General features: G+C 35.9%; 1 long non-coding RNA gene across 12 annotated transcripts; it reads right to left on the bottom strand.

The window, feature by feature from the left end:
- Positions 1–130: 130 nt before the first annotated feature.
- On the bottom strand, positions 131–18601 carry LOC103710426 (uncharacterized). Of its 12 annotated transcripts, XR_001879641.5 has the most exons (7): positions 17804–18584; positions 17635–17721; positions 17205–17301; positions 5135–5196; positions 2289–4293; positions 1288–1373; positions 131–908 (listed from the first exon to the last, which is right to left on the bottom strand). It is a non-coding gene; the product is annotated as an uncharacterized LOC103710426 (long non-coding RNA). The 12 variants fall into 12 exon arrangements; XR_015971538.2 differs by having other exon boundaries at positions 2289–2996; positions 3270–17301; positions 17804–18601; XR_015971539.2 differs by having other exon boundaries at positions 2289–2990; positions 3270–17301; positions 17804–18601.
- Between the last annotated feature and the right edge of the window lie 351 nt (positions 18602–18952).

Here is an 18952-nt window from a genome sequence, read left to right as displayed (position 1 = left end):
TATTTCCAAGTTCGACTCGATATATTTCGAGTACACAAACCATCTAAGCTTACGTACCCCAACGGCTCGAGGCGGGAGCATCGATTACCACTCTTGTCGTGTTAGTTCAATGCATGAAATGAACCTGACCTAAGGAATGAATTCTGAAAGATCTAATTAGAAATATATATAGAACAAAGAAAAAAGAATTTGGAAAATAAAAAAATTGAAGTTGTACTCAGGGAGAGATTTTTTTTTAAGAAAAGAAAATAAACCTAACTTGCCACACGGATTAAAGTAAAATTATAAAATAGAAAACCTCAAACAAAAGAAGAAAAAAAAAAAGAAGAAAAGATCCCGACAACCAAGTCTCACCAATCCCCACAAAGGCCCTCTGTTTTCCTGAAGTCCACGGTGGCGGAGATCAGCTACAAGAGTCGGCTCGTCTCTTTACCACTGGAGGGAGCATCTTCCAACATTGGCTTGGGCTTCGCACTCCCAGCTGAAAGTGTACCCACCAACCTGCATTGCCTTGGCGAGCTCTCGGAGGTGTCCAATAGCAAGTGGCCACAACTCAAGATGGTACGATCTCCTGCTTCCCAAGCTGGTTTTGGTGCTGACAAAAATCTTTTCATCGCATATGATTCGTCATGCATTAAGTGTCATACCTATAAAAAATATGAGGAGACAGAGTGGGTACAGCAAACACAACTGACGAGCAGCATGAATTACCTCTGGTGCTTCCCACTCTCTGGTGAAAAAGAACTAATAATATCTACTTGAATGAAGGTATTAAAGCTCTTTTAAAGCAGCTACAGTAGGTAACTGCTGAATGGGACTGACAACAGATTCTATTTTTACAGCCACCACAAGTACATCGATTGTATTGGGGTTTCCTACCAGCATCCTGGTGGCATCTTCAATCCTGTCTAACAATAAACAAAAAAGAAAGAAAAGAATGCAAGCTAAGATAGATCTATTAGATGAAAGCATATGAGGCTATTTTTGAGCTTGCAGATATATGCAACAAGCAGGAGCGGCCCAATGTATTTGGGGGCCTAAGGCCGTTTTGTGTTTGAGGCCTTCCCTACAGTGGGCCGGCCTAAGGCGAATTCACAGGGGGCCTTTTTTTTCCATTTTATCTTTGAGGTATTTCCTGCGGTGGGCCTTCTTTGGGCCGGGGCCTTAGGCGACCGCCTCAGTTGCCTAAGGGTTGGGCCGGCCCTGGCAACAAGATACCAACTCATGATGAATAAAGAACAAAAAAATCTCGATGTCCTGTTCCCTAGGAAGAATGATGGGACATACCTTTAGTTCCAACCAGATTTGCTGAGAAACTTTATCAAGTATGCATGCCCATATATCCTTGTTGGTAGACCCAGTAATGCATAATTCTGTATAAAATCCAGTGTAGCAATCGCATCATTCAAAGATAAATGAAAATTGTAATGCCAAGTTCAGCTCATTGTGATCAAATGATGTTTCATTTTACAGGGGACATTTGCAAAAGAAAATTTCCAGATGAATATTGCCGTATCATCTTCTAAAAGGTGAAAAGAAAAACAATGATTTTTTTTTTTTTTTTTTTGCGTCGTTCATGCTTGCTGAAGTCATCACAAAGAAGTTCGCCACCACCAAGTTGGTAGGATGTTCGCATTATGCTCGAGAAGTTACAAGAACAACACCAAAACATTATGTCACTGAAGGAGCCATCACAGAAGGCATCTTTTTATACCCTGTCCCGACTAAACTGGAAGGGTGCCAAGCTGTCTTTTTTTACAGTCAGCTGGATAAGTTAACAAACCCCAAAAGAAGAGACATAACAGCATCTTGCCTCTTTCTTTTCAGAAGAGCTTTCCTTCCAAATATGAAGGTGTATATTTTACTAGGTTGGTTTAGAATACTAAGCAACTTGGAACCTCTTTTTACAAAGGCTACATTGATGAATATCTTGGATGTGTATCCAAGAATCAGAACCATATACTGGACTTGAAATTTAAAAGAGCCAAATGGCCCTTCTCTTATATAGGACCGGGGTTTTAAGGTACGAGTTTGGAAGTAGGACTCCTACCTTTAGAAGTGAGGATACTGCATAGGTTTGTATGTCTAGGACGGGATACTAACACTATCCACATCCTTGAGACTGCTAATGACAGCAAGAAGAACTAAAAATGGATGACTAAATTAAACTCTGAAGAGAATTAGCGCGTCTAGAAAAAATGTATGAGCATGATGCTGCCTATCAGGTCTGACCATCGCTATGAACAAAGGGAAAATCTAAAACCATTCAAGGAAGAGACGGTACTTACAGTCAGCATCCAAGAGAGTCCCTGGCCTTATTGCTTGTGCACCAGAAGGGTAAGAATGCCTATCTGCACTTCTTTCGAACTAGAGGGCTGCTAAAAAATTGGGAGAGTAGACTGATCGATCAATTAGGCTGAAAAATTCTGACAACAGCAGCAACTTTCAGATCAGGAACAGTTCGTGAAAATATTTTTTGAATTCATTCAAGGGGCTCTTGTGAAATTTAATTTAGAAGTTAAAGGAGCAAGAAATATCGAACCACCCTGTAGTATCCTATTGAAAGAGAGTGATAATCAGGCCTTCACTTCTGGATGTCTACGAGAACATGGGAGGGGTGGATTATTAGAAAGTGCTTCTTAATGGTATCTCTAGGAGCAGAAAAGGACTGTGATGGTTTAACTGGTTGAGCTACCTCTTCATCATAATTTCCTCAGTAAATTCTTGAAACTTACCTGAATCATACACTTCTCAGAGTTTGCAGTCATTTATCATGCAAATTTCTGTTAGCGTGCAAAGGTGAAACTCATCCCTGAGTAGCTCAAAGAAAAAATTCTCACTCTAAAGCAAGTAGAGAATCCAAAAGATTGGTACTAGACTAGTAGATGGAAGGATATATACTTACCTTTCATTCAGTGGCAGACAAATCCTGAGAACCCAGTTTTCTGTAATTTATCCATCGCAGCAGTCATGACCAATTTCACCAGTACCTGGAGCTGGTTCCATTAAGTTTAAAAATCCATGACTTGGACAGGAAGGCTCGAAGGGGTTTCGGAGTAATAAAAATGGAGGAAAAACTAACTATTTTGCAAAATAAATGTGGAGATAACTTGTGAAGAGTGGAGATATTGGGGAGATACTCATCAACATTAATTGCTAATTTAAGATAAGGTTTCAATTGGTCTATTAAACTACAAGCACTGCCTGCTGTTCACCAGAGAAAGATACTAGTTACTAGAGAAAATTTCTAGGATGGAATCTGTACGAACCTTGAAAATGGTATCTGCACCGTATCTGGACTAAACAGTTGGTGCATTCTCTTTAATTTGCTCTCAGTTTTCTTGAAATTCCTTCCAAAATGGCTTGCTCTCAACAAAATGTTGGCACTCGATTCGTTAGCACTACTTGTCTTTTACATATATAATTGCACAGTTAAGGTTGTTTTCAGTTACCATGAGAACCTCAACATTGATAACCTCAACAAAAAGGTGTCTGGATTAGCACTATTTGATTTGCCTTAAAAAAAAACATAATCCAATCAATAGCAGTATAATAGAGAGCGGCCTATGAGACGATCCTTTATGCTTTAGAGAACATGGTGGACTCCAAGTGTTAACAAAAAGTGCTAATTATCCTCCAACCTAGTGTCTTTAATTAAGTTTTATTATTTGTACTTTTTATTGGGATTATTATTTGTAATTGGGAGTCTTTATTTGTCTATTTTGATTTAGGGGCGGGTTCCTTGTTTTCATATATCTCTGATTACTGCCTTTTATTGGGATTATTATTTGCACTTTCGGGGACAAGGAAGACTTGCATCCACTGTTTCAGGAAATAAATCTCTGCAGTCCCATGCACCTTACTTTAGAAAAGGATAAGTTTGACATTGTAAGGGGAAAACAAAAACACATCAACTGGATGTTGAGTAATATTACTGAAACAAATGGCAGCCATGTCCATATAATCATTCATGTTCTGACATTTTGCCACACTTTTTAATATGAAATATTCAATATTGATGACTCTTTAAATTACTAATGTCATATTGCAAGCATGCTGCTCCTACGTTGTTATATGAACATATGAGAGATGATGTACAAATACGGCAGTCATGCGTGTGTGCATTGCTGTTCCAATGATTGTTCGTGGTCGACAAACATTTCACTTACCAGTAGGACCTCAACCAATATAAATAAAAGTGTAAAAGTGGGCTACCATATATCCCTGAAAAATTTCATGTGATAAAAATAATGTATTCTATCTTTTGCTCCTCAATCCAACAGTGTCATGCACCTGAAATATACAAAAATCGGTGCCAATGAAAAAATAGAAGACCTCTGAATTGATATCTGAAACTGTCAGTCAAGCAAGTATAAAACAAGGCTTTCATGTCTAAATAAAACATAAAATTTTGCCAGATAAATGAGCAATGTGCGTATGTGTATATCAACAATGTATAGGATTCATTTGCAATACCAGAAATACGCGACACAATGTGGTGTGCCGAATTCTCAAATAAGCATCTGAACCCAGCAGCAGAGTATCAACTTTTGGGAATTAGGACAGCGGAAACTCCGGCCAAAATCAGGGTAGGGCGGATCAAACCAAGGTTACTGATGCTGTTTATTAAATAAAAAGAAGCATAGGCACCGTTTTATATTTACTGAATATTAAGAAAAATAAGCTGCCCTCCCCATGAACTTGTGACTAGGGACAAAAGTGCTTCTCTCGATGTTGTAATTGAAAGTTCAAACTAAGTTTACACTTTGAAGAGATCCTTGGAGAGCAAATAACATCTAAGATAAAGAACAAGGAATAGGCCGTTTTCCTATTCTCTTCTCTCCCTTTTCTTAATAATGCTTGAGGATGTAATTTGGAAAAACAATGAAATACTAACAAGAAAATAGGGAATTAGAAAAGAAGTGTTCCTACTTTATAAACAGCGGTTCACTATTCATTCCGCTACTTTTATCCGAGAACTACTATAAGAAATATCACAATTGGAAGCAGTAAGCAGTTCAAGGATCACTTCGATTGAGGTAATCTATTTCAAAAAGAAATGGTGTGTATATGAATGAGGTAATCTATTTTATATGAGGTAATATATAGTAAGTTTCCTTCTTATATATTATACCTGCTTTTTTGGCTGGTTGTCTATGACTAGAAACACTATCTTCGATCAAAATATAACAGTTACTGCCCAAGAACAAACAATTTCTTAGAAACCTTCAAGGATGGAAAAATATAATGAAATGATATAGAAAAAATAGCGAAATAGGAACAAAATAAGGTAAAGACATTCGAAAGCAAATGCACGCGAGTTCTAAAACATCGTCCGTTTTGCATAACAATTTCAAGTTAACGTTCTCAAGAACTCTACATATTCACAGTAGGAAAAGTTTATTGCAATCGTAATCACTGTAGAGGGATAGCTAAAGAGGGGATGTGATTTGAAAATGGTTTTTCTATTCCGAAATGAAATATTCCAATGTTTCCAAAAATTTCATTTATATCTATATGCATCAATATCCCAATTTACGGACCCCTTGATTCAAGAAATAAGAGGATGAAACCATTTCTTTCGACTCTTTTAAATTTCATAAATATTGGTTGATGATTTATAGTTATATGATCCAAAAATTTATTTCCTATGTGGTCCCATAGAAGCCATGCCGCAAAAGTTGCAATCAAATCCATTCATTAAAAAGAATCGACACAGTCCTTTATGTATATATAGGGTACATAATTTTAAAATAAAATTGGAATTAATCCTTTGTTTCTATCTTTCCATTCACTTGGATCTTTTTTGTTTCATCTATTTCTTCAAGATCTTTCTTTCCTTCTAAATAGAGGGAAGGGTCTTCTTCAGTGGATTTCTTTGGTTCCTATATAGTCTCTTTGTTTCAAAAGTTGTTTCATCAATTTTTCCTCACTTTCTCTCCTTTCTTCCATTTTTGAGATTTCTTTAAGTTTCTTAGTGACAAAATATGGCAGGACTCTGCCTAAATAGTAGGCACAAGTGAAAAAAATGAGAATAACAAAACTTCGAGCTATACTTTTTCAAAGATGGCACAAGGTACTTATTGGATAGAATAGAATATTTTTGTCACATCTAGAATTAATGTTTACTAATCTAATTAAAACTAAACTTGGTAAAATGAAATGGATGAATAATTGAAAAATTATATTATTCCGGAAAGTTCATTGAATATTGAGATTAAATATTGAATTTCTAGTAGCAGATTCATAATAAAAAAAGTTATTATGATTGTTCTAGAAGAATTGAAACAAATGATGTAATGGAATTTCTAAGCCTCACAACCTGTCGAAAATTGAGCTGCATGCATCGGGCCATGGATCGGGCTTATTTTGCTGACTCTAATATGAAACCCTACCTCACCCTTTCTTCTGAGTCCACAATCCATCCTAGTATCCACCATGACCAAAATATCATACAATCTTCACTCTAACAAATATATAATAAACCTAAAAAAATCAAGTTAAATCAAACTTTCGATCAGATGCTCCCCAATAGAGCTTGGTCGAAAATTTATCAACTATCAACTTTCCAAGCTGGCTTGAAATTGACCTTGATTTGATATATAAGCATAATAATAGCTATAACTAATGATCCAAAATGAGCTGGAAATGATATTGGCAATGCCCACCTAATATCCCCTTTCCCTAACATGCCCATCACAAAAAATCATCATTCCATGAACTTCAAGAAAATTTGACCTAGCTCTCATTAAAACAATATATATTTCCAGTTCCACCTATTTACCCTCAATTCATGATGATTAGTCTATAGAAATATATATACATTACAGTACTCTATCATCAACATCTACATATATTGATCATCGGAATAAAAATTAGCAACACACCATCTGTCAGATTCAAAACTAACATTTCATCATCCTTTGCTTTCCAAATCTTAGTTTTATTGTCTAAAAGATATTAATTAAGCCCCATCAATGCAAAGCTTCCATATTCTGATTTGCTAAGGTCAAGCTTTCACCATGACTTAATTAATGAAGCTATGATTAAGTTGTCAAGATCTTTGGTTCAAAGCTAATAAGAAACAAAATCAAAAAAAATAACTCCAATACTTGATTGGAGAATCAAGCAGCGTACGAACTAAATCGTAATGATATTGATTTTATCCACCATGTCCTCCACATCTCCACTCCTTGGCGTGCAAGCACATGTTTTTTTAACAACATACGATGAATGATTTAGTCAAGTTACTAATCAAAGTCTAAATGCAAGTAATGTTTCACCTAAATGTTTCTATAGACACTGGATATCGTACGTTCTAACTCATCATTCCTCTAATTAATAAAGAACCCAAAAAAATGAGAATTCTCAAAAAATTACAACAATCTAACTTCCGAAGATTGCACATTTACATTCTCATATTACGATCTCACACTTACATGAGGTTGAAATCTAATGAGCAACAATGGGTTTTCACTTTCCATCCTAAGAGATTTCTCCCAAATCTAACCTTAAAAATTGATACCACTATAGGATCTCGTATGAATTTGGATGTGATGGTACGACAAATTTCCATCTTTGATATAATGCGTAAGCCCATACAACTCAACTACTGAAGCACCATATCATCAGATATGATACTGCTCCACCAAAGGAAACATTTGAGAACCAAATAGACACATCATCAACTTATAGCCTAAAAAGACTAAATTAAATTCAACATACTAAACTCTAGTAAGATTGATAAATAATCTTTGACAGATCACACCAAAATATGACCTTGATGCTCAAAAAAGTTTAATAACAACTTTTCTTCTTACTACATCCTTTCACAAACAAAAATTAATATTTTATTAAAGTTTCATCACTTTCACACCCTAAAGGAGGTATTGCATATAATTTACAATAGCATAATTAATAATAAGAAAGTGGTTCCAATAATCATGTTATGTTTACTTGATAGTTTCTCAACATTTCTTAGGATTTCTCATTAGGATGGGATGAGATGCATATTCCCTTATAATGCTAGTATTAAATGAAGAACTAATTACATTGGATAGAAATAAATGCTCAGCCCTAAAAATAAGAACACATAGACTGAGCACCAAACAAAAAATATTTGTCAAAGGAAGAAAATTGATCATCGAAGAGTTAAGATGTTACTCTTGGTGGTAAATAATAACATTCCTAATTACAGTCTCCCAAAATTCAATGACATTAGAGAGATGGAATGCAGACCTAGGAAATCTTAAGTTGATTGATTTTGCAAAATAAGCAAACTCCGGCACCATAGGAACAAATGAAGCATTAACTACTTGTCCAAATCTTAAGATAAAAGCATTTATAAATTTGCCAAAAATTTCTTGTTAATCAACATACCAGCATGAGAATATGCAAATAATAATATAAAAATTTAAAAGCAATCAGCACTACACGAAAAGGTGGGAATTTCGAGGCAAATTTGCCAACACTAGATAGAAGCATCATTAATTAACGAACCGTGCCGAAATTTATCGATGTTTTTTCATTACGTTGGAAAATGAGGACGCTTAGAAGCACCGACAATGAGATATGGGGTTTCTCGATATTTTTTACAAAGTGTTGTGATGTTATGACACATAAAAGTATTGTCGGAAGCCAAAAATAGGACGATGCTAATAAGCATCGTTGGGATCCATAAAATTCTCCAAATCTCTAGCCTGACCCAACCCCTTTCCTCTCACCGCTACTCACCGAGCTCCCTCCTCCGCCGCCGCCTCTCCATCGGGCTCCTCCTTCACCAGCTTCCTCCTCCTCCACCTCCACTCCACCACATGCTCCCACCCACTACCTCTGACTTCCTCCTCGACTCCCTCTCACGGGCTTCACCTCCTTTGCAGCCGATCACGAGTTACCGCCACCTCCGAGAGGCCTCTCCTTCTCAATGCCCACATCTTTTATTGTAAGCATTTCTATCTTCTATTTCTTATTCTTGTTGAGTAATATGCATGTGTTAGTGCTTTAGTAATACTTGCAATTTTGCTACAAAATTTATTGTTAATATGTGCTCATATAATTAATGGTAGATGTTTGTATTGGTTTCTGGTCTATGTGTTTTCTGCCTCATCAATTTATCAATGTCAGAACCGAGTATTTTGAGAGATGACATTATGTTAGTTATTTTGTGTTGATCTCCAAACCTATGCAATTAGTAGTTGTGAGTATCAATAAATAGGCGTTAGACGAATGAGCTGTCAACAGCTTATTTTCTACTCGACTGGATTTAATGTAAATTGGCATTATTTGTTTGAATAATATTTATATTTATATACTATTTTTCTTAAATATATATTATGTTAATATTGTATACTAATAGTATATTAGTATAGGAAGGAATTAATCTTTGATAAATATTTATCTTTTCTATCATAATCTACTAAATTTTGTGATAAGTTATAGTTCAATTAGTATTCTAATAAAATAGACAAAAGTTGGATAAATAACTTAAGATCTAGCTAAGAATATTTGGATGGAGTCCATAATTTTATTAAATTAACTATCGAAAAGTTAATATAAATAGAGAGATTTTATATTCATGTCAAAAATGTATTGATTGTTCTTCTCACTCTAAAAATTGTTGAAAAATATTTGGTATAGAATAATTTTCTCAAGGGTTATACTAAGTGGATATTATATGGATTGTTCATATTACAGTCTCTATGTACCCAACCATCTTATATAGAACACACCTCTAGTTTTGAATATAATAACGTGCAAAAGAATCTTGTAGGAGAAGATGATATAAGGGGTTTACTCAGAGATCTCTTCGACATAGTATTGAAAATTTAAGAGATTCCACTGAAGGACAAGAAGTAGCGAAAATGGTTCACGAGAATGTTGAGGAACCTATACATTCATCTAATAATGAGATGTATTGGTATCATAACTTGGTGAAAGATTGTGATCAAGAACTATATCTAGGTTGTAAAAATTTTTCGAAATTTTTTTTTGTGCATTTATTCCATTTGAAATATTTGAATGGGTCGCCTAGCAAGTCTTTTATTATGCTGCTTCAGTTATTAAATAATGCATTTTTGAAAGGCGTTACTTTGCCATCATCTTCTGAAGCCAAAAAACTAGTAAAAGAATTGGATCTTGGATACAAGAAGATTTACATTTGTCTGAATGACTGTACTTTATACCATGGTGAAAATGTTAACTAAAAGTTATGCCATATGTATGGATCTTCACGATACAGAAAACATAAAGATGATGAGGATGATTTGTTGAATAAAATGGATGCCACACTGACCAAGAAAAAACTAGCCAAAACTTTGCATTATTTTTTCTCATACTTAGATTAAAATAAATTTATGCATCATCGAAGACAACTTCATCGATGAGATAGCATGACGAAGGTCGTACAAATGATGGAATATTAAAACACCCAGCGAATAGTTTAGCAAAGAAAGCATTTAATGATAGGCATCATGATTTTGCTTTTGACTTTTGCAATGTTAGGTTGGGTTTAACTATTGATGGGTTCAACTCATTCTGAATGATGAGTTCTACATACAGTGTTTGACCAGTTATTTTGATTTCTTATAATTTGCCATCATATATGTGTATGAAATAATCTTTACTTATTCCGTCAATGGTTATTCTATATGATAAGGGTCCAGATAATGATATTGATATTTTTCTATACCTTTAATAAAGAAATTGAAACAATTATAGAAGGGTATTAATGCATTTGATGCTTTCACTGGCCAAACATTCAAATTATGGCTATCTCTTATCTATACTATCAATTATTTTTCTGTATATGATAATTTATTTAGTTGGAGTACTAAGGAGCATATTGTATGTTCTTTTAGTAGGAATTCAACTCATTCGTATTTGTTAAAATATGAAAAAAATTTGTATTTTATAGGCCATCGTCGACGGTTAGAAGCAAACCATCTATTTCGATTTCAAAAAGATATATATGTTTGATGGTACTATAGAGTTGCAATCTGCCTCCATTTCACCAATTGAAACTGAAGTTCTTAGAAAAATGTATGGCATCAATTAAAGTTATGGTAAGGTCTCCAAATTTTCAAAGACAAGAGTAAGGAAGAATGTTAGAAGCTCAATGAATGAAGGGTTAATAGAGGAGCTCAAGATTAGCAATCTTCATGCAGAGGTGTTTGAGGATGCTGACAACTTTTTTGAGAATATAGATATAAAAATAATGATGACACAATGGTAACATCTACGGATAGAGTTGTTCAACAGTTATGAAAAAAAAGAAGCATTTTTTTTATTTACCTTACTGGGAGTACAATCTTCTTCAACATAATCTTGATATGATATATATAAAGAAAAATGTGATCATTTGATTGGAATATTGTTAAATCTTGATGGAAAGACCAAAGATAACTTGGAAGCACGTCTTGATTTGAAAGACATGGACATAATACAAGAGCTTTATCTGAAAGAGTTTGCCAATGATAAAATTTATATACCTCCTGCATGTTACACAATGTCTACTCGAGAGAAAAAAAAATTTCTAACAATTTTGAAAGATATGAAGGTTTCTGATGGATATGCATCAAATATTTTGCGATGTGTAATCTCAAAGTAAAAACTTTCAAATCTTAAAAATTATGATGGTCATATTTTGATACAGGATATCTTTTTACCAGCTTTAAGATCGTCAATGCTGAAACAAGTTGTTGCAATTGTTTCTCAATTGTCATCATTTCTTAAGGCATTATGTTTGTAAGTTCTTGATCCTTGAAAGCTTGATCAATTGGAGTCTAATGTTGCACTTAAATTTTGCCATATGAAAAATATCTTTTCTCCTAGATTTTTTACTATTATAGTTCATCTACTCATTCACTTAGCTTCAGAAGCTAAATTTGGTCGACTGGTATACTATAAATAGATGTATCCTATTGAGAGATGATGGTGCTAAACGCTATAGTCATAATTTAAAATTTTTTAACTTCAGCAATATCATACCGATTTTGATATTTCAAAAAAAAATTAATTTTTGAAAGTATCTTGTGCACTTACAAGATTAGGTATATAATCAAGCCCATTCTGAGAGTTCGATTGTTGAAAGATATATTGCTGAATATTTGACATTTTTAACTGATATTAATTTTTATTTATGCATACTAGGTAACATCATATGCCGAAAAAAATGATTCAGAGATGTGGAGTTTCAGCATTCTCAGGCTGAATTATCTTTTGATCAGTTTCTGCAGTCTGAGCAGCCCAACGAGCCCCAGCAACCCGATATATACCAGCAGCACAAGCCCCAGTCTCAGCACGAGCCTCTTATTGATTACCCAGGCGAGAAGGTTATTATGAATGACTCACAGAGTAATTTAATTAAAATATTATATTTTAATTTCTATTACGATTTATATTTTTTTATATTTTATTTTATGCATATTTAATAGTTTTGAATATGGTTTTTTATATGTTTTTCGTAGATTGGCATGGGAGAGTGAGGATGAAAAGGAGACCCACTCAAGCTAGGAATGTATAGCAGCTTCATGAGGGTGAGAGGATCGTCATCCAATGCAACCAAATGGGGAAGCCATCAAAAAGGCTGGAAGTATATTAGCAGGCATTTTAAGATCGATTGCATGAAAAGGTCAGTTGTTTCTACTCAACTATGCTAAGTGGAATGATATACTTTCTTCATATAAGATTGAGCTTCTACGAGTTGTAGAGGTAAAGAATTGAATTTGATATTGTAAATTAATTTGCTAACTATCATAATTATGTAATTTGATTTAACATTTATAATATTTATTTCTTTGTCAAAGAGTAAGTTTGCTCTTCCTCCAGAGAGCAATGACTAGGTGCTTAAGTTCCCCAACTGCAAATGAAAAGAATTTAAGACAAAATTAAAGATGGACTACAAGGAAGAGAGTATGACAGAGGAGGAAGTTGCTCGTAATTATCCTCCTAATGTATACCCTCATCAGTGGAGGAAGCTTGTCCGTTACTGATTTTTCGAAAAATAACAGGTTGTATATACCTTCTCATTACTTTATATTTTATTTATTATTAATATAGATTGCAAATATATACAAGATATATTATATTGTTTTCTTTATTTGGCAAATATATACTGATATTGGTAGAGCTACACGAGCATATCAATTGGTTCCTCACACGTTAGGCTCCAAGAGTTATGCGAGGAGTAAAGATGAATTTATATATTTCTTTGAAACTCTTTGGCATATTTCAAACTCTTTGATTTATTTGTTTTATATTAAATACTTATGCTTCTTAATGAAACTATGTATCATGTATTGTGTACCATGTATCACGATACTTATGAGTCTTATTAAAACTTTTTAACCTCTTTACTTCAAATTGAAACTTTAATTTTTATATTGAACTATGTATCATATATCATATAATGTGTATCATAAACTGTATATTTTCTATCGTGTATCACGTATCATGGATGATATATATATAACATATACTTTTTATTATAGATAAAAGAGCATGAGAGAGGGCCTGATGAGATGGAGTTCTACAAGATGACTTATACTCACCGAGATAGCAGTTTTATCCAGAAGGAGTCGATAGAGATAGTCGTATATATTAATAATCGATTTGTACAATGATTTATAGTTTTATTTTTTTCAAACATTAATATGTGACTTTTTTTCCTTACATATAGAAGAGGACTACACCCCTCATTGCAGAACTTCTATTATATGTGTTTGGTGTATATATTTGTGTATAAATTTTATTATTTTTTAAATATTTTTTTAAAAATAGTTTATTCTTATGATGCTACGAAGTGCCATCATATTTTAAAGTTAATGATATCTTAAAGTATCATTAAAAGATAAATGAACGACATAAATAAGTGTCGTCAGTTGAATATTAGCGACACAAATAAGCGTCGTCGGTTGAATATTAATGCCAATGTTTTTTAAAGCATCATCGATTAGCGATGCTTAAAGGCATCGTAAAATTGTTTTCCCATGGCTGCACTGCCGACACTTTTGCGATGCTTTAGAAAGGGTCGGAAATCTATCACGCGGCACTTTTTTGCATTGGCAAATGTATTAAAAAGCGTCAACAATATCAAATGTTCCTATAGTGTAGCAAGGGCTAGTATTGATTGAGTTTCTCCAAAGAAGGTCACAAAAAGTATTTAGTAAACATTTGCATAACATAATTCCTTCCAACATTTTTCATTAGGATTGGAAGAGCAACTTTGAAAACTTCTAACTACAAAAACGAAATAAAGGAAACATATGGATCAGAAAATAAGATATCCTTTTTGAGGATACATTATTGTTGTTTGGATGCCAAAATTTTTCATCCATGGTTTACAATCAAGGGAGTCTTTGTTCAACTAATTTTGATTTTCCTGGGATACGAAAAATCACCTATTAGATGGATTACCTTACCCTAAAAAATCAGGATCAGAAGTTTTATGGGATCCTGCAATCATTCCCACTTATCTTCCCCTTCTTTTTTTCTTAACTAAGACTCTCATTCAGCCCAATCTATATATCCTAGGACAACGAATTTGAGCATCCACACAGAGCCTTAATAACTAAACTATAACCCATTATGCTAAGATCATCGTAAGATATAGCTAACTTCTGTCAGTGGATTGAAAGCCTGGGTTAAATGAAAGTATTTACTATATCTAATCACAACTGAAAATTGGCGCTTTATCTGAAAAGAGAATCTCTTGTATAGGTAGAATCATGACTGCCACAACACGCCTGTCAAAGCCATCAGTTTTTTCCGATTGCTTTCCTTTGTTTTTCTGGCATTTGATTCATGTCCAAGGCCCTCTAAAAGAGTTAGAATGACATGAAATTAGTGGCATTAAATGCTGTCAATTATCATTTACTTTTCTTTTCAAACATATGTTAATCCCATTCATTATCTTTGGATGCATATTCATCAAATTCAGTCAAGCCGTTTTCTGTTTGTACTTGGAGCATCTCCCAAGAGTGGCTAGATCCTTGAAAAATTTGGTTTCAGAAGCAATACGTCACATCTTTCTACTTGTAGCTGTACCAAGCATCAAACCTATCCTCCAAGCATTTTAAAGAAAAAAATGTTCAAGAAATGTATGTCAGGACCCAAGAATCCATGCCATTAAAGGCCCTGGCTTCATATGCACATAAATACTGACGTAACAAAATATCAATGCGACGTATATTTTGTTGTTTAATTGAGATATGCATATGTGCTAAGGAGTGGGAAGCCAGCAGTGGACCCAAGCCTTGTGGGCTCATCTTGATTAAAAAGATAACATTGAGTATTTGGTATTGCTGGATCTACAAGAATTTTGTGCTATAGAAGATATAAGATGCAATAATCATGACAAAAGATTCGAGCTAATATAAAGACAGACAAACAATTCATGAAAAATCATCAAGGACAATGGTGAGACAGAGAATGGTGCTAAAGCCTTCTCACATAATATGAGGTATCTTAAGTTATAAACCAACAAGAATACGTAGGGCAATGTGTTTATGATTATTAACATAAAAATGTGAGTATGCTTGTGATGAGAGTGAGCATCAATAAGAAGAACTCAATTGCAATCAGCAGCAAGGTTAAGATGGGAGATCATCCATATCCAAACATTAGTAAAACAGTCAGCTTGAAACAAAAAGAAACTTGCACCCTTAATAAAATAAATTGATTACTTATTTTGAATTCATAAATCAGAAAGCAAATTTTTGGAAGAACTTTCAGATTATGTTCATTACCAAATACACAATGCACTTATTTTCTCTAACTGTTCAAACCTTTAGCTTACGTAGCCTAAACACCGAACAAATACACATTCTTAATCCTAATTAAGGAACGGCTCCTTTCTTCATCTTGTTCATGCTAAGAAAAAAAAAAAGCCCTCGATGATGTGGCACCTCAGTAATTCTATCTACTCAAAGTAGCCCATAACGTGCTCACTATAATTTCACATTATTGGGTGGTCCAACCTCCCACTTCAATCAAAAAAAAAAACAAAAAAAAAACTATAATTTTCCATTATCTTCCATCATTCCGGACCAACGTCACCTTTATTCAATTACCTTCCATCTTTACTCCAAATATTTGGTCGGTTGCTGTTTTGCAATCCTCAAAGCAATGATGTGCTTTGAAAAGTTTGCCTATATCAGGGCCTCCAGTTTTCTATTAGTTTAATCAAGTGGGAAGAAGACAGTAAGCAAACTCGACATAATTAATGACTTTCGGATCAAAAGTCCATTGTTTGCAATAACTATCTCACATTTGAAATTTAAACGGCACAAAGGTCCAGATATGATAAGCCAGAATGGGTAGCCTATAATGTAACATTTACCTCAGGAACCCCAAAGGTGGTCCCTCGTACACATTAGAGTAGCAAATTATGGAAAAGCAATCCTAAACAGATTCTGGGCACTGGCACCAACCTGAAGATTAGAAAATCTAATGTTTGTTTCCCTAGGAAGCAAACCCGCACTTTCTCTTTAAGAACCTCATCAATTAATTTCTTGAAGTAGAAGCTCCGCCTCCAACTCCAAGTTTGTATTTCTACAACTTTCAGGATTCCCTGAAATCCCCCACCTTTTCGACAACAATGCTCGGTCCAGGTAGAAAGGCCTGTGAAATTCCTATTATCCATTGCCATCAAGCTTCGATCACCTACCTATATACAAGCTCAAAACTGTGCCATTATAACACAAAATTTATAATGATCCACCACCGAGATTTCATGTTACTTTCTTAATTGATATCGGATCCATCTAGAAATCTCCATATGACCTGCAGACAGACTCTTCAGATGACCAAAAAGACAAATTAATTTTTTCAATCTACATGTTTGAATCTGAGTCAAACCTGTCCGCAAGGCATTCAATGTTATAGCTCAACATTAATGTAACAGTCCCGACGACGACGGTGGAGAAGACTCCAAGGTCGATATCCCCCCATATCCAAGTAACTCACAACTCTCTGAATGAGATACCAAGGACCTTTTTTTCTCTCTAAATAGAGATACCACCTAAGACTTAAACTAAGGAACCTGACCTTTTGCTGCTTCTTAAAGAAGTGATAAATTTCGCCCACATCACATGTGCTACCTCAAACCCACTCATAAATGCAGCGCAAATGATGCAAAACTATGACCTCTCGCTTGTTGTGATGAACGAAGTAATAGTAGAAAATGAAATTAGAGCAAGCTGGCATACTTCCCACATGAAAGCAACCTTGACAGTCGTTAGCTGCAGCCGAAGCATCCCACAGCTTCCTGGTATGGTCCTAAGACCAAAAAAATGATCCATCAACCTGCAAGAGAAGCAAGAAATCTCGGAATGATCAGATAGTAAAGTGGATCTCAAGAAAGCAAGTTCAACTGACTTTGCAAATACTTGGAGTAGCAAATAAGTAAGCTACAGTTCCGTGTACTCAGTTTCGAAGGCTTTTCTACCGTAAGAAGACGAGGTAAGGATGAGAAGAGACGGCAATTTAAGAGATGAGAGAAGGATGAGCAGCAAGAAAGCTGGCAAACAATTTATTGACGCATAGTACCAAGAACCATTCCGAAAATAAAGGAGCAACAATAACGGAACTTCCAGCTAGTTGGCTGAAAACAGAAAGTCCGAGCGAAAGGAAACTTACCGGATTTGGAAACTCAGATCTGGAAGCTAATGAGTTCGTCGCGTCCTTTGCTTCAACAAGTCCCACCGCGACACCCTCCCATGGCTCCTGAAACAAGAAAAAAAGCTGCTCAACATCATCCTTGGGGTTGAATAATAAAGAGAGAAGGGAGGTGGAGCGAGAGAAATACCCACGAGATGATGGTTTCAGTCGAGCAGCGGCGAGATCTTGGGCTTCAAGATCCCGGATCCTGGCCAAAAATAGTAAAAGGAGAAAAAGGAGAAGGAAAAGAGGAGGAAAATAGGCAGAGCGCGGCTCGCCCCCGCCATGCACCGCTTCCTCGGAATCCCGCCTTCCGTAGAGAAGCGAGCATGAGAGAAAAGGAGAGAGAGAGAGCGTTATCGTCACCGTCATCGCATCAGAAGGGGCCGGGAACGGGATCAGGGTCTTCTTCTTTCCCACAAATATACGCCCCTTTCCCATCAAATAGCAAGCATGAGACCATCCCATTCCCGTTCCAAGAAAAAGAAAGAGACGGAGGGTTGACAGAAAGAGAAGAGAGCACGCAACCGGAACGGCATTCCCTGATGCAATTGCCTCGCTGTGTGCTCACTCTCTTCTGTCAGCCCCCAACCCACCGCCCTCCACAGAGACATGAAAACAAAAAACAAGAAAATACCAAGACCGACCCGATCATCCCCTATTTCTGCATCAAAAATCTCATGAAAAGAGCCAAATGGAAGGAAGAAAGAAAAAAAACAAGCGTCAAGAGAGGAAAAAAAAAAAAAAGAACAGGCGAAAGAGAGGGGGAGAAAAGCCTGCAAGCATCGTCAGAGTCGGATCTGATCTCTCTTTTTTCTTGCCTCCCCTCCTCTCTCAAGCTTCCTTATATAGAAAAGAGGAAGCAGGAGGAGCAGGAGAGGCCCCCATCCCCCGCCCCCCACTTCCAGCCTCGTCCCATGCCGCTCTCGAACCATCCATTTGTTTCCTTATCTAGGGTTTCTTAGCCCCAACGGAATCCCTCCCCTCCCTCTCTCTCTCTCTCTCTCGCCCCTCTATGATGCGATGGTGACCGTCGCACGTGTCGCCCGTCGACGAGGGCAGGGAAAGGATACGACGGGTCGGTCCTTTGTACCGCATCCGCACGATGGGAAGGAAATAACAGCAAGAGGGGGAGAAGGATCTCCGGACGCCGTCCATCGCGGATTGGCTTCTGCGTGGCATTCTGTACGTCCTCCGTCCCTATGATCCGATATCGACCGTCGATCTTCGGTGCGTGGGGCCCGCGGATGTGATGGGACTGCGAGGCGCGTGGGGGACCCATGTCGCTCGGTTATTG

Source organism: Phoenix dactylifera, chromosome 11, assembly GCF_051530095.1.
Source record: "Phoenix dactylifera cultivar Ajwa chromosome 11, Ajwa_hap1_PhDact_Kaust_v1.1, whole genome shotgun sequence".
Lineage (NCBI taxonomy): Eukaryota > Viridiplantae > Streptophyta > Magnoliopsida > Arecales > Arecaceae > Phoenix > Phoenix dactylifera.
This window is presented reverse-complemented; position numbering and strand designations above follow the sequence as displayed.